General features: G+C 40.9%; 1 long non-coding RNA gene across 4 annotated transcripts in view; it reads right to left on the reverse strand.

Moving 5' to 3' along the window:
* Positions 1-2,623: 2,623 nt before the first annotated feature.
* LOC138156617 (uncharacterized) overlaps positions 2,624-13,644 on the reverse strand; it is a 24,951-nt gene continuing 13,930 nt past the window's right edge. For 2 of the 4 annotated variants that reach the window (XR_011167193.1, XR_011167194.1), the window contains 5 exons: positions 13,199-13,262; positions 9,735-9,797; positions 8,315-8,456; positions 6,792-6,884; positions 4,661-5,113 (listed from right to left, as the gene is read on the reverse strand). This is a non-coding gene — a long non-coding RNA (uncharacterized lncRNA). Of the gene's footprint in view, positions 4,440-4,660; positions 5,114-6,791; positions 6,885-8,314; positions 8,457-9,734; positions 13,105-13,198; positions 13,263-13,644 lie in introns of those variants that run through there. The other 2 variants (XR_011167192.1, XR_011167191.1) reach the window with 2 other exon arrangements.

Genomic DNA, 13,644 nt, shown 5'->3' on the forward strand with positions numbered 1-13,644 from the left:
TCTCTCTTCCCCAGGTCTCTTTCAGCAGGACTACCCCCCACCTCATCAAAGGCTCACTGAGGCCTCTGAAGAGTTCCTATTGGCTCACATGGTCTCTTCTCAGTGGAGTCTCTTCTTTGGGCTTCCTCCTCAGGAACAAAGCAGCAAAGAACCTAGGGGAGGGATGGAGTTTCCAGACAGAGGTTCTTCAAGTACTGTTGATTGAGTCTTTTGAACTGGGAATATTGAGACCTGACCAGCTTGAGCCTCAGTCTCTCTGGAGGGTCATGCATTCCATACCCCTGCCCCTCATCAGGCTTTTAAAAAACCACCTCTCTGTTATTTTTTATAAGACTAAGCAAATTAATATATGAAGGACAATAGAAAGAATACTGGATTTAGATGACAGGCTCTAATTCTGACCCTGCCATTCATTAGCTACCTATGGGATGTTCACTAGTCCCCTCATTTTTCTGGGCTCTATTTTCCTCATTTGTAAAATAAGGATGGATTAGATTATTTCCCAATTTGATTGATGGTCTTAGATGATGGTGAACCATTCTGTGATTGATTTAGGGAATTTCTACTGTGTGAATACCATTCATTTTGAAGACTACATCCTTCTATTAACTTAGAAGATAAGTTATATAGAATTAGAATGTACGCTTCTTGAGAGCAGCTAGCTCCCTGGCTTTAATCTTTCCTACTGACCGTTAGACCCATCTAGCTCAGGTATCAGGAGAAAGGCCAGGCTCCACCCTTTCCCAGTTGGGTGAAGATTTGTGAGCCAGTGCCCTGGAGATGGTTGTAGTGTGGTGGATTAGTGAATTTGTCAAGATTCGTGGGAATCGGTCCAGAACAACTGGAATCATCTGTCCAGATCTAATAGAACTTTCAAGAACAACTTGCTGGTGCTAAGGTTTTATCCCTGTTTATTTGTGAGGGGAACATGGAAAATTTCCAAGATTGAATGATGCAAGAAATTGGCTCCAAAGCTTCCTACTCACCCTTTCCAGATTTCCAATATACCAATTATGGGCCCAGTCCCACATGATTTCTGAAGCTACGCTTTTTGTTTTTACTTAACATAATCAACCAGAGTTTTCTTCGGAACGGAGGTGGTTAACCTAGGCTCCAGGGGGTTCGGGGATAGATTTTGTGGGGTCCATAAATTTGGATGAGAAAAAAAATGCATCTTTATTTTAATTAACCTCTGTGGGAAATCTGGCATTACTTTCAATTACTTACAAGCATCATTCTGAGAAGAATATTATTCTTTTTTTTTTTTAAAGCAATTGGGGTTAAGTAACTTGCTCAAGGTTACACGGCCAGTTATTTCTGGGTGTGGTGCTGAGTATCTGAGCCTGGATTTGATCCCCAGGTCATCCTGACACTGGGGCCGGTGCTCTTACTTGCTGTGCTACTTGGGCCGCCCCAAGAATATTATTCTTTACAGGAATGCCAGAGGGGTTCTTGGCACAAAGAAGCTTAAAGACCTCTGCTTTAGAAGGATACTTTGATCATGAAATTCTCAGACACCATTGTAAGTGTTTGAGACTCCCATGTTTACCAGGTGAGGGTACAATTTCTGTGGAACATAGAGTCAGAAAAGCAATGGCAATGAGCCTCCAGAACAAAAAGGCAAAGTTAAGGCTGGAATTGGAAAAATTTAAGCTGGAAATGGAATAAATATCCATCTGTCATCCTCCCCTATATACCTCTCCTTACCAGCTTATTCTCCCATGTTGGTTCTGTCTAGAACAAACCCTTTGAACCTTGGGTCCACTTTGAACTTTGAGTCCTCAACAACTTCAGCTCCTCTAGCAGCTGCCCATCAAGACTCTGGGGGGTAATTCTTTACTGTAGTCCAGACTCCAAAGGGTCCATTTAAAGTGAACCTGACTGCTGAAGAATCCAGACTTGGGAAGTAGTCAAATGTAATTATGACTCCTGGGTACTTCTTCAATACCAGTTTTAAGAAAGCAAACTAAGCCCTTAGAGATGCAAACTGTAAGGTGCTCAATGTGCTTCATTGAATGTGAAAACATCTCCAACATTTAAATGCCTCTCTACCAACATTCTTTTTTTTCTTTTTGAATGGGGAAAGGGAGGGCAATTGGGGTTAAGTGACTTGCCCAAGGTCACACTGCCAGTAAGTTTTAAGTGTCTGAGGCTGGATTTGAACTCAGGTCCTCCTGACTCCAGGGCCATGTAATGGAAATGCAAATTTAAAGATCTTCCCTGCCCCTAGGCTAAAGTGCACCTGAAGCCTGGGGTGGGAGGCTTGTTTTTCAGTAGATACTTCTTTATTGGCCAGTGAGTCAATAAGGTTGTTACATTCTCTGAGCCAGGAGAAGGCTATATAAGCCCTGATGTGTAGCTTTGTTTTGGGGGCTCACTTTGAGAAGTGTTCTGTGATTTGATCTGTATTCTGGGAAGCCGTTGTCCAGGCCCCCCCGCCCCGGCTTTGAAGAACCTAGATGTTGATTTGGTATGGATGTAATGGTTGGACAGTTTGGAAATCTGTCTACTTGATCTGTTTCTGTCTTGATAATTCTGCCTGTATACTTTGAAGTTCGGGGTGCTGACCTTTTCCCCTGAACAAGGTAAAAGATATATGTCTGACTGATTAAAGTAAGCTTGTTAACCCATTTTGAGTTGCTTTCCTTTAACAAAGCAGATCTAAGAACCTGTGTGAGCAGCCACCCTAGGGACTCCAGGGTGCTTGCTGCTACAGGCCAGTGCTAGCTGCCCCTTCTACCAACATTCTAATTCTAAAAAAGATGGTGTTACTTTGGTCCATGTGCTATGGTCATTTTCTGTCCCTAAATTATGTGAAAATATGCAAAAATAAATTGGAGCAAATTTTTTTCAGTCCACCAATCAACTTGGACTGATGTTAACCAACCACTGTCATGTCTGCTGTCCAACGAGCAACGGACAGTTTTGTGCAATCTGCCAATTGGTCCAAATATTCAGAATGACCAAATGCTCCAAGATGCTCACCAATGCCTTCTTGAAGCAATTCTTAGCATTTGCCCTCCATACACTGACATGAACCAAATTGTAGCCTGTAAATAAAAACCCGAGGAAAGCCCTTCTGATAATTATAACAGACTGCTAGAAGATTTCTAGAATTATCCTGTCTCTCCAGAGACAGAAAATGCATTCAAAAGCCCATGCTGTTACAGACATTGGTCAATTGACTGGAAAAGATTATTTCTCAAAGAAGTAGAAAATGCAGTTATGTGCTGGGAAACTAAACCCACTGGTGACATCATTGTCAGAGTAGACCACCATGGCAAGCAAGTGACTGAAAGTCTGTTGCTCAGGTAGGACAAATTCAGAACGAGGAAATCCTCTTCTTGAATTCTGCTAGTCTTTAAAAGTCACCTTTCCCAAAGAATAATTGATACCATTATGATTAGAAACAAGTGAACCATTGGAAATATGAATATGTCATCCCAATATCCAAGATACTGACAATTACGGAAAGTGGGGCACTCAAATGACCCAATCTCTCCCCTCTCAACACCCATTTCCAAACCCTGAATTCCTGCTGCCCAGTCTGGAATTCTTTTTAATTGATGCTGAGATGACAACATCATTGCTATCCTGTCTTGATTGCCACAATGTTCCTATGACCTCTGATTTGGCTGAGGCAGTGGGTAATGAGGAAGAATCTCATTAGTATTTTTTCTCATTCAGTTACTATGCAAATGGTCCCCTAAGACTGAGTGTGCCTTCTTTCTCTCTGAGAATCTCAGTTTCAATTTAATGGGAAGGGACTTGCTCTGTAAATTAAATGAAGCCACTATTTTTAATTCTGAAAGACTTCATCTGGAATTGCTTCATTCTAATATCCCTGCTGTGTCTTTGTTTCTCTAATATAATCTTGACTGTTTGGGACATAATGTATCTAATTCCTAATTACAACCCTGCAATTACTTTATATAGCTCATGTTATTTCTGAGAGGCAACAACATATCCTCAGCACAGAAGAAATTCATTGGCGTTAATTAGAGATAGCTAATCAGCACAGAGGAATGCTGGACTTGGAGTGAGGAAGACCTGAGTTCAAATCCTGCCTCAGCTGCTTACTAGGTGTGTGACCCTGGGAAGTCATTTAATCTCTCTCACTCTCAGTTTCCCCATCTGCAAAAGCGGTGTAATAATAAGCATCTCCCTCACAAGGTTGACATTAGGATCAAATGAGATAGGTGAAATGCTTTGAAGTCTATGTAAATGTTAGCAATTAATAATTAATGAGCCAGTCCTCTGAAGAATCTCTCAGAATAAGTGCTTTTTAGTGCTTCCTTGAAATTCTGTTGCCATGTGTTGTGTCTCAGGGCCTTGCTTTGGATGAGATGGCTAATCTAATCACCTTTTAGGAGTAACCACAGAGTGTCTCTGTCATCCTTCTTCCTTTCCCTCCCATTTCCTGCTCCAGGACACTGCCCCTGTTGTAAAAAAAGTTTAAAAGAGAGAGGAAGCCAATGGATTGCCTCCATACAATTACTTCCTTTATAATTTTCCTCATAGTTGGGCTGTTATTACCTTTATTGGCAGCTGCTTCACACTATTGTCTGCAGTAGAATTCTGGGAAACCTGAACTGAAAGGCTTGGTCTTCTTCCAAGGCTACCTGGTCATTCCCCCCAATATTCAAATAGACTTTGCTGATTTGCCTTCAAGGGAATTATCTGTCTCATTTGGGAGTGTTGCTTTGCTTTAACTAGATCAGTCCAGTTTATCATCTCTAAAAAGAGTAGAGAAGTCTCACCTATTCTAGAAGGATCTGCTCATGACCTTTAGTGAACCACTGGGATGAATGTTTCACACTGCAAACCCGCTACTAAATCACCAGATTGGTGTGAACCACAAATGACTTACCTTATCACCTGCTCTGTGGTCTTACTGACTCTTCTTCTGGCATTTTGATATGGAAATTCTGAACCTTGGATCATAAAACCAAATCAGTTAGCTCTCTGAAGGAAGATGTTTCCCAGAACATGAGAGGCCTCTGGGAATGCTAACCCAAGACCAGAAGAGGGGTTCTCAAGCTCTTTTGTGCTAAGGACCCCCTCTGGCAGTCAGCTTGGTGAAGTCTATGGACCCCTTCCCAGAATCATGTTCCTAAAAGCATAAAATACACAGAATTACAAAGGAAACCAATCATACTGACATAAAGATGTCATTTTCCCCATTCAAGTTCAAGGATCCCCCGAAATGTATCCACAGATCCCTTGGGGTTCAGTGGATCCCCGGTCAAGAATCTCAAGATGAGAGCAGTTAGGAAATTATCTTACATAGATACACAGCTCCCTATGTCCTCTGCCAAATAAGAGGACAGTATCTCTATGACAATTTGACAATTTGTTAAAAGGTCGACTTGAGATTTGCTTACAAAGTATGGAAGTACGGGCTGAATTATTTAACTTTTGGTCATCATGGAATCTATAGAAATGATGTGATGTGATAGGCAAACATCAGGTTTGCTGCCCCATCTACTTGTTATAGAGTACTGAAAAATAGGGCAATTTAATGAAGCAATTTAATGACCATCTTCACACCCTCATGTAATAATAATAGCAATATTAATAGGTAATATTTCTATGATGCTTTAAGGTTTACAAAACACTTAACAAATATTTCATTCTGTCCTCATGACAAACCTGGGAGATATTATCCACATTTCACAGAGGAGGAAACTGAGGTAGAGATTCAGTGGCTTGCTTCGAGTGACAGAGCTAGTTATTAGGTGAGGCTAGATTTGAACTCAGGTTTTCCTGACTCCAAGTCTAGTACTCTCTCCATTGCACCACCTAGTTGTGCTCAGCAAGTAGGTCAATTGTTTCCATGTGTAAAGGTTTTTATTCCAAGGCTTATGTTCATCCATTTCAAGTCATCAAGGGGAGAGATAATCCTGCAGCCTGCTGAAGAAGGGATCTCACCAGAGACCTCAGACCTTAAGCAATCACTGTTGAATTTTGGATCCACAGAACCCAGCTTAAAAGGGTTTTTTTTTGCCCTAAGGGCTCTTGTAAGAAAGTCTTATGCATCAAATATAACTAATGCCTCTCTGGCTTTGAGTGAACTATCAGGCATTTACTTTCTGTGTAAAATCCTAGCATCTGATTATCTTATTAATTTCTAGTGATGGATTATTATATTTTATATTAGAATATTTAATTAGAAATAAGGGAAGGAAAGTAATAAGATTTTTAGGATTTTTAATTTAATTTTTTGCTTTTGGGGTGGGGGGCAGAGGCAGGGCAATGGGGGTTAAGTGACTTGTTCAAGGTCACAAGGCTAGTAAGTGTTAAGTGTCTGAAGAAGTATTTGAACTCAGGTCCTGCTGACTCCAGGGCCAGTGCTCTATTCATTGCACTACCTAGCTGTCCTAAGACTTTTTTTTTAAAGCTTAATGGGCAGACAGGATAAATACTAATGATAACTGTCATTAACTAGGAGCTTATTGGTATGATTGTAAATTTGAGAGATGACTAAACTACCCCATTCCCTTCATCTGTAACCAGTGAAACTTGCTATCTGACATGGAACCTATTGGCACCATAACTTTAACTTGATAATTTATCTGAATATAGACAAAATTGCTCGAAATATCATTAAGCCAGTAGTCTACCATTAAAAGGAAAAATGCTGCCACAAGGACTACTGTCTATGTATCCCCAAATATTATAGCAAGCCAGATGTATATCCATTTCAGGAACTTTACAAAGGTAATGGTAAGAGCTTCCTGACTCAGTTTCCTCATTGTGATAAATTACTTCTGAAAAGGAAAGCTTCTTACCTGTTAGAACATGGGCTTGGCTATGATATCCTTTGAATGATGTGGACTTCCACTGCATGAACTGGCCATTCCAAAGGTATTTATGACAATTACCTGAAATCAAACAGAGGTGAGATAACTTAGTCTCATTATAGCTATAACAGGCCAGTCTGTGATTTTCAGGCACAGATCTGATAGACCGCTTTTAATGCTGTTTTGACCATGTTCCTCCTCCTCCTCTATCAGTAAAGTCCCCTGAGTAAAGCAGGTAGATTGGTAATCTTTTATAGTGAAGTGTGCCATTACAATCCAGACAGCCCCAAGCCTGCTGTGTGAAGGGTTAAGGGACAAAGGATACTATTGTTCACCTTTCTACTATTCTCCATGTAGCTTGGTGGAAATTCCTCACCTGACAGATCAGTTCTTCAAATTGCCATCTCCTTGCTCTTTGGTTTAGAGCCCTTGACTTTAGGTCAGAAAGATCTAAGTTTGAAACCTGCCTTACATACTTGTTAGCTGTGTGTCTCTGAATAAGTCCCATTACTTCTCAGCCCAAGTTAACTCATCTGCAAAATAGGGATATTAATGGAACACTTTGTAAGCCTTCATTCTCTCTAAAAACAAAGTTATTGCTATGAAATGTTTCCATCCTCTTAAAACCTGAGGCTAGAATTATGATGTAGCAAATATTTTTTAAAATACCCACAATAAAGAGAAAAATGAATTTGAACACTCCCACCTATTCATTGTGTAGGATGTGTATGCGTTTGTATGTTGACTATGCAGATTACATGTGTCCACATGGGTCTATCGAGACCAGGCTCACAGAGAGGCATAATTATCCCTAGAATCTTCTCTGCCCACCTTTCCTCGAAGGAGAATGTGATTACTGCCAGAAAGAAAGGATGAATTTGGGGCCCCAAAGCTGATCACTCCATTCTCTTCAGAGAGATGGGGTATCAGGCTAAATTATACCACCTGCCCCCCCCCCCCCCCCCCCCCCCCCCCCCCCATATTGTTATTCTAGGACAGGAGTTGATAAACTTCACTCCCCTCTTTTGTACAGCTCTAAGAGTGGTTTTTATATTTCTAAATAAAGTTTTTCTTTATATTTAAAAATAATTCTTAGCATAAAAGTACAAAAAAGGGGGTGGGGGTGGGCTGTAGTTTGTCAACCCCTGGAGGGTGGAAATAATTGTTAGGTTCAAGCTGCACTACTGATTAGTATCCCTTAACAGGGAAGGAGCTCTCCAGGGTATCTATCCAAGACTTGACTCTCTTCCCAACCAAATGCCATTCGTACAAAGACCATATATAACAAATGGCAAATAAACCCATTTATCTGAACTGATGTCAAACAGAAATCAGAGAAGGCATACAGATGATAATATACCAACCAAACACGGAGTGAATGAACTCTCCCAATGGGAGTGAGATATCTCAGCTCAGCCAAGAAAGAGTCCTAGTTCTCACCCAATGTGAAATATCCGGAAGTCTCTAGCAAATTGGAGCTGGAGACATGATCAAGGTGCAGGTTTCTCTACCTGTTGGCTTCTTCCCAGAGTCTTTTCTTCCTTTCAGGGACCTCTCTTTGAAGAGAATCTGGAATGGAGCATCTTCTCTCTCTTGAAGCTGGAAGTCAGAAGATCAACATCTCTCCTTTTTCAAGATCTCTCCAACTCTGCCCTTCATGAAGGCATGGAACATTGAGTCAATCAATCTCCATCAATAAAGAGGGTCTTATGTAAATGGTGTTTGAGCCCCTAACTATAGTTCTTTTAAGGACCTCTCTGCCTCATTCTCTCTTTCTCCTCCAAAGGGAGAAACTGATACAGAAATAAAAAAAAATAGTTCTCAATCTTAATTGAGTAGAAGACTACCTTGAAGAAGCAGTAGAATGATTTTAAGAATTGGGAATGTTATTTGAAATTTGGAATGCTCCTTTGCTTTCCTGCCAGGTTATGCTTCTCAGCATCAAGGGAATTAACTGCTCCCCTGCCCCCCTTTTCTTGGTTGTATCTGGTTTTCTCTGCAAACTGTTAAAAGGTGTTGCTGGATAATCTTTTTTCTCTTGAAATGCGTAAAAATTCCTCTCTGGGAGTCTTAGTCTTTGGGGAGAGAAATGTTCATTCTGAATTCTGACCTTTGGTCTCTCTTCTGAACAATATTGTAGCATAAAGGTTTGTTCTTGATAAATCTGGCCTTAGGGACTTATTTCCTTAACAAAGGGACCTCAGAAGCCCAACTTCATAGTCCAACTTCTTCATTTTATAGGTGGGGAAACTTAGGCCTAGGGAAAGGAAATGTCTTATCCAAAGTCAAAACAATCATAAGGATCATAGCTGTAGAAGTGGAAGGGATCTCAGAGGCCACCTAAGCCAAGCCTCTCACTTTACAGATGTGGAAATCTAGTCATAGAATGACTTTAGTGGCTTGCTCAAAGTCAAATGGATTAGAGCTCTAGAGTTGTAAGGGGCTTTAGAGGTCATCGAATGTTCATTTTTATGTATAGAAACCTCTTCATTTTACAGATGGGAAAACTAAGACCCAAAGAGAGGTATAGTGACTTAATGAAAGTGACAGAAGTCATGGGGATTATAGATCCAGAACCTGGGGGACCAGCTGGTCCACCCTCCTCATTTCATGAGGCAACTGAGACTTAGACAAATTAAGTGGCTTGTTTAAGATGACACTGGGACTAAGTGTCATATTTTGAAACCAAGTCCTTCTCCTCCAAATTCAAGACCCTTTCACCTGCTTTCTGGGTACAGTATGTTTCCCCAGGAGCACCAAAGCTCCAAATGTAATTAAGAATTTTTGAATGTGGATTGAGAGGCAGGAAACCAATCCTCATTTGTATTTGAATCTCCTAGGCACCCATGGGAGGCACTAGTTAGAGGGGGCCAGGCTGGAGTTTGCTCATAGGGAACAGAGTAACCCGATGCTTCCCTACCCCCCAGGTACCTGGATCTTCCTCCTCAGCCTCTGGTTAGGTGGGAGGTACCCAGAGTGGTGGAAGAAAAGTCCCTAGAAGAAAGACATCAATCAAAAAGTATTATATTAGGCACCAACCATGAACAAGGCATTGTTAGAGATACAAGGAAAAAAGTAGTGCCTAGTTCTGACTTCACAGACCTTGGCATACCTAACCCTCCTCTAGAGAGGGTCTTATGTAAATGGTGTTTGAGCCCCTGACTATAGTTCTTTTAAGGACCTCTCTGCCTCATTCTCTCTTTCTCCCCCAAAGGGAGAAACTGATACAGAAATTAAAAGAAAATAGTTCTCAATCTTAATTGAGTAGAAGACTACCTTGAAGAAGCAGTAGAATGATTTTAAGAATTGGGAATGTTATTTGAAATTTGGAATGCTCCTTTGATCATGTCTAGCAAATGGTTAGGTGCTTAATAAATGATGTCTGTCTGTCTGTCTGTCTATCTACATACCTATCATCCGTAACCCTTAGGGATGCAAGGAAAAAGGTAGTCCCTAGTTCTGACTTCACAGACCTTGGCATACGTAACCCTCTTCCATCACTCTCCAGATGCGGGAAAGCATCTGCTTTCTTAATGCCTCTGGGGACAGTTTGGCAACTCTTACCATACCAAGTCAGAGAGCATGTGCTATTTTACATTGGTATAGGGGGTTACACAAGCCAGTGAAATCATAGGTTGGGACCAAAAAAAAAGTCACTTGCTTGGGTCAAAGTCCCATTTGTCCCACCTTGGTTATGGCTCTGCTGGGATCTGAACCCTGGTTTCATACATGATTCCCATGATGCTACATGGCCTTCAACTGAAGTCTTCTGACTCAAGTCCAGAAGTCTTTAGGGAATAATGTATGGATCTGAGTGCTTGGCTAATAGGTCTTGTAGGTCTACAGCTAAGAATCCTGCCTCTTCCCTTAGACCCAGAGGATGATGGGAGTGATTTCAGCAGACAGTATTGGAAATGCCACATGTAGCAGGTGTAAAGTTTGTGGATGAGTCATGGGCTTGCTGGTGTCCATCCCATGAACCTTCATAGGGTCTTCAGCAGCTGCCAAACAACCAACAAACATTCATTAATTTCCTACTATGTACCAGGCCCTGGGTGTGAGGGGATGAAAAGAAAAAAAAATGCATTAGTTTCAAAATGTAAGAAGGGAAGAAATTGTTTTCCCTTTTTAAGCTATGCAAGAGGGGAGAACACAGAATGGGAAGGAGAAAATTCCATAAATAAAGCAGGAAGTCATATAGACAGATGGGTATGTATGTGTGTACACACGCATGTATATGTCCACATGTTATATGTGTATGTTCTATGATATGTACTATGCTAGGTAAAGTTGATTAAGCATTTAACTACATGCTAGGAATAATGCTAACTGTTGGAGATACAAATACAAGCAAGTAGGACGGTCCCTGACCTCAAGGGGTTTCCATTCTACTGGGAGAACCCAACATATAAAGGGTCCAACAAAGGACTCCTGGGGGTTTTCAAAATTGTGCGATAAAAGCAAAGGAAGCTTGGCCTCTGCCCTTGGAACCACCCACCACCCTGGGCTCTCCTCCTGTCTTGCCAGATCCAGGCCTCTCCCTCACACTTCTTGGTTATCTCCAAATTCTGCCTGCCTCAATGAGTACTGTCCCCTTGTCTTCCAACTCCCCTTTATGGGCTGTCTTCTCTATTATAATATAACCTTCTTGTGGCAAGGTCTTGCTTGTATTTGTAGTAAAGGGTCTAGCAAATGGTTAGGCGCTTAATAAATGATGTCTGTCTGTCTGTTTATCTACCTACCTACCTACCATGTATTTATCTTTAACCATCCACCCATCCGTTTCTCTCTCTTTCGACAGGTCATCTGAAACTCCCAGGAAATTGGGTGTTAGGGCCCTAAGCAGGTTCACAAGGCATGTCAGCAGTTACCATGGGAATAAAGACATTTAAGAGCTTCCTGGAAAGAAGACAGCATTGAAGCCACAGACCTTTGGCCCAGGATTTGAAGAATCTGGATGTGCAAGTGTGTGTTTATGCCTGTGTATGAGTGAGTGTTCATGACTGTGAGTGAGTGTGAGAGTGTGTGTGTGTATGAGGGTGTGAGTGTGAGGGTATGCGTGTGCGTTAGTTTGTGTGTGTGTGTGTGTGTGTGACAGTGTGTGTGAGGGTATGAGTATGTGTGAGGGTGAGAGTGTGTGAATATGTGAATGTGTGTGTGTTACATTTATCCTAGAGAGGAAAGAAAACCGGGGCAAGGCATGATTGCTGTTTTCAAGGAAAGGGGACAGCATTTAGAGTTAAAGGGTCTGGGTTCAAATAGTGATATTGCTTCTTAATACTTATGTGACCTTAGGTGAGGCCCTTCACCTCTCTGGGCCTCAGTTTCTTTATCTGGAAAATGTTAGACTGGGTTTGATTTAATGACTCTCAATCTCTGCCAGTGTCACATTCATGATTCTCTTGGCAGTGATGGGGTGCAGTGGGTAGAATGCTTGATCAGGAGTTAGGAAGACTCTAGTTCAATCCTACCCCAGACTCTAAATAGCTGTGTGACTCTGGGTAAGTCATTTGACCTTTCTAAACCTCATTTGTAAAATGGGGATAATCTCACAGGGTTGTGGTGAGGATGAAGTAAGGTATTTGTAAAGTACTTTGAAAACCTTAAAATGCTATATAAATGCTAGCTAGTTTGTAATTTTTGTGATTATTATTAATACTCTAAAGCAAGTTAAGACCTATGGATCTTTTTCCTTATACCCAATGTGAAGAAGGAAGCATTGGCACCATCATCTCCATTTTGCAGATGAGGAAACAGGCTTAGAGAAATGGGATGGCTCATCCATGCTCCCAAGTCTGCAAACATCAGAGATGGAACTGGAAGGTTTCTAGACTCCAATCCAGCAGGATAGCAATGACACTGTACTGTCTATCAATGCCTCCAATTGTCCCTCTATCCTTGCAGAAGTTTTTTTTTTTTGGTTTGTTTTACTATACACAGCTATTTCCATAACCTCTTCCTTACAAATAGAATTTCCCAAGTTCATACCATCCTAGAACTGGGCTAGAGGCAGCTGGGGGCACAATGGATAGAGTCCTGAACCAGGAAAGCCTGAGTTCAAATCCAGTCTCAGATACTTACTGGGTGATCCTGGGCAAGTCACTTGACCCCTGTATGCCTCAGTTTCCTCATTTGAAAAATAGGGATAATAACAGTACTTACCTCCTAAGTTTGTTGTGAGGATCAGATGAGATAACATATGTAAAACACTCACTATATGAATATATAATATATAAAATAATATACAGTATAAAATGTTATATATTACATATTATATATAATATATACTACATAGTATATATTATATATACTATATATTATACTATATATAAATATAATATATAGTATAATATATATATAAAATAAAAATAAAAAATATAATATAAAACACTCACTGTATAAATGACTATTGATTATAATGATCACCGATCATTCGTCGCTGAGTCTTGGTTTCTCCATCTATGGCATGAGAGTAATGATAATTGCATTACCTAACTTATAAGTCCATTGGAAAGAAAGAACTTTGTAAACCTTAAAGTCCTCCATTAATGAGTTGTTGGTGTTATTTGTGTTTTTACTGACTCTGTGGTTCCATCGGTATTGAGAACTTCACAGCTGTGCCTGCCTTGCAAGTGAGAGTCTTAGAGGGTTGCCCAGATCATTGAACTGTGAAGTCAGATTGAGAGGAGAGGAGAGATAAGGGGGCAAGAGAGAAAGAGGAAGGAGAGAGGGTGGGAAAAAGACAGAAGGGGAGGAGGGAGAGAAAGAAGAGGAGAGAGACAAATGAGGGAGAGAGAGGGTGGGAAGAGAGGGAGGAGGAAGAGAGAGGGAGAGAAGAGAG

Source organism: Petaurus breviceps, unplaced genomic scaffold (assembly GCF_028583685.1).
Source record: "Petaurus breviceps papuanus isolate PSGF00001 unplaced genomic scaffold, PetGlider_PUasm1.0 156, whole genome shotgun sequence".
In the NCBI taxonomy this organism is placed as follows: domain Eukaryota; kingdom Metazoa; phylum Chordata; class Mammalia; order Diprotodontia; family Petauridae; genus Petaurus; species Petaurus breviceps.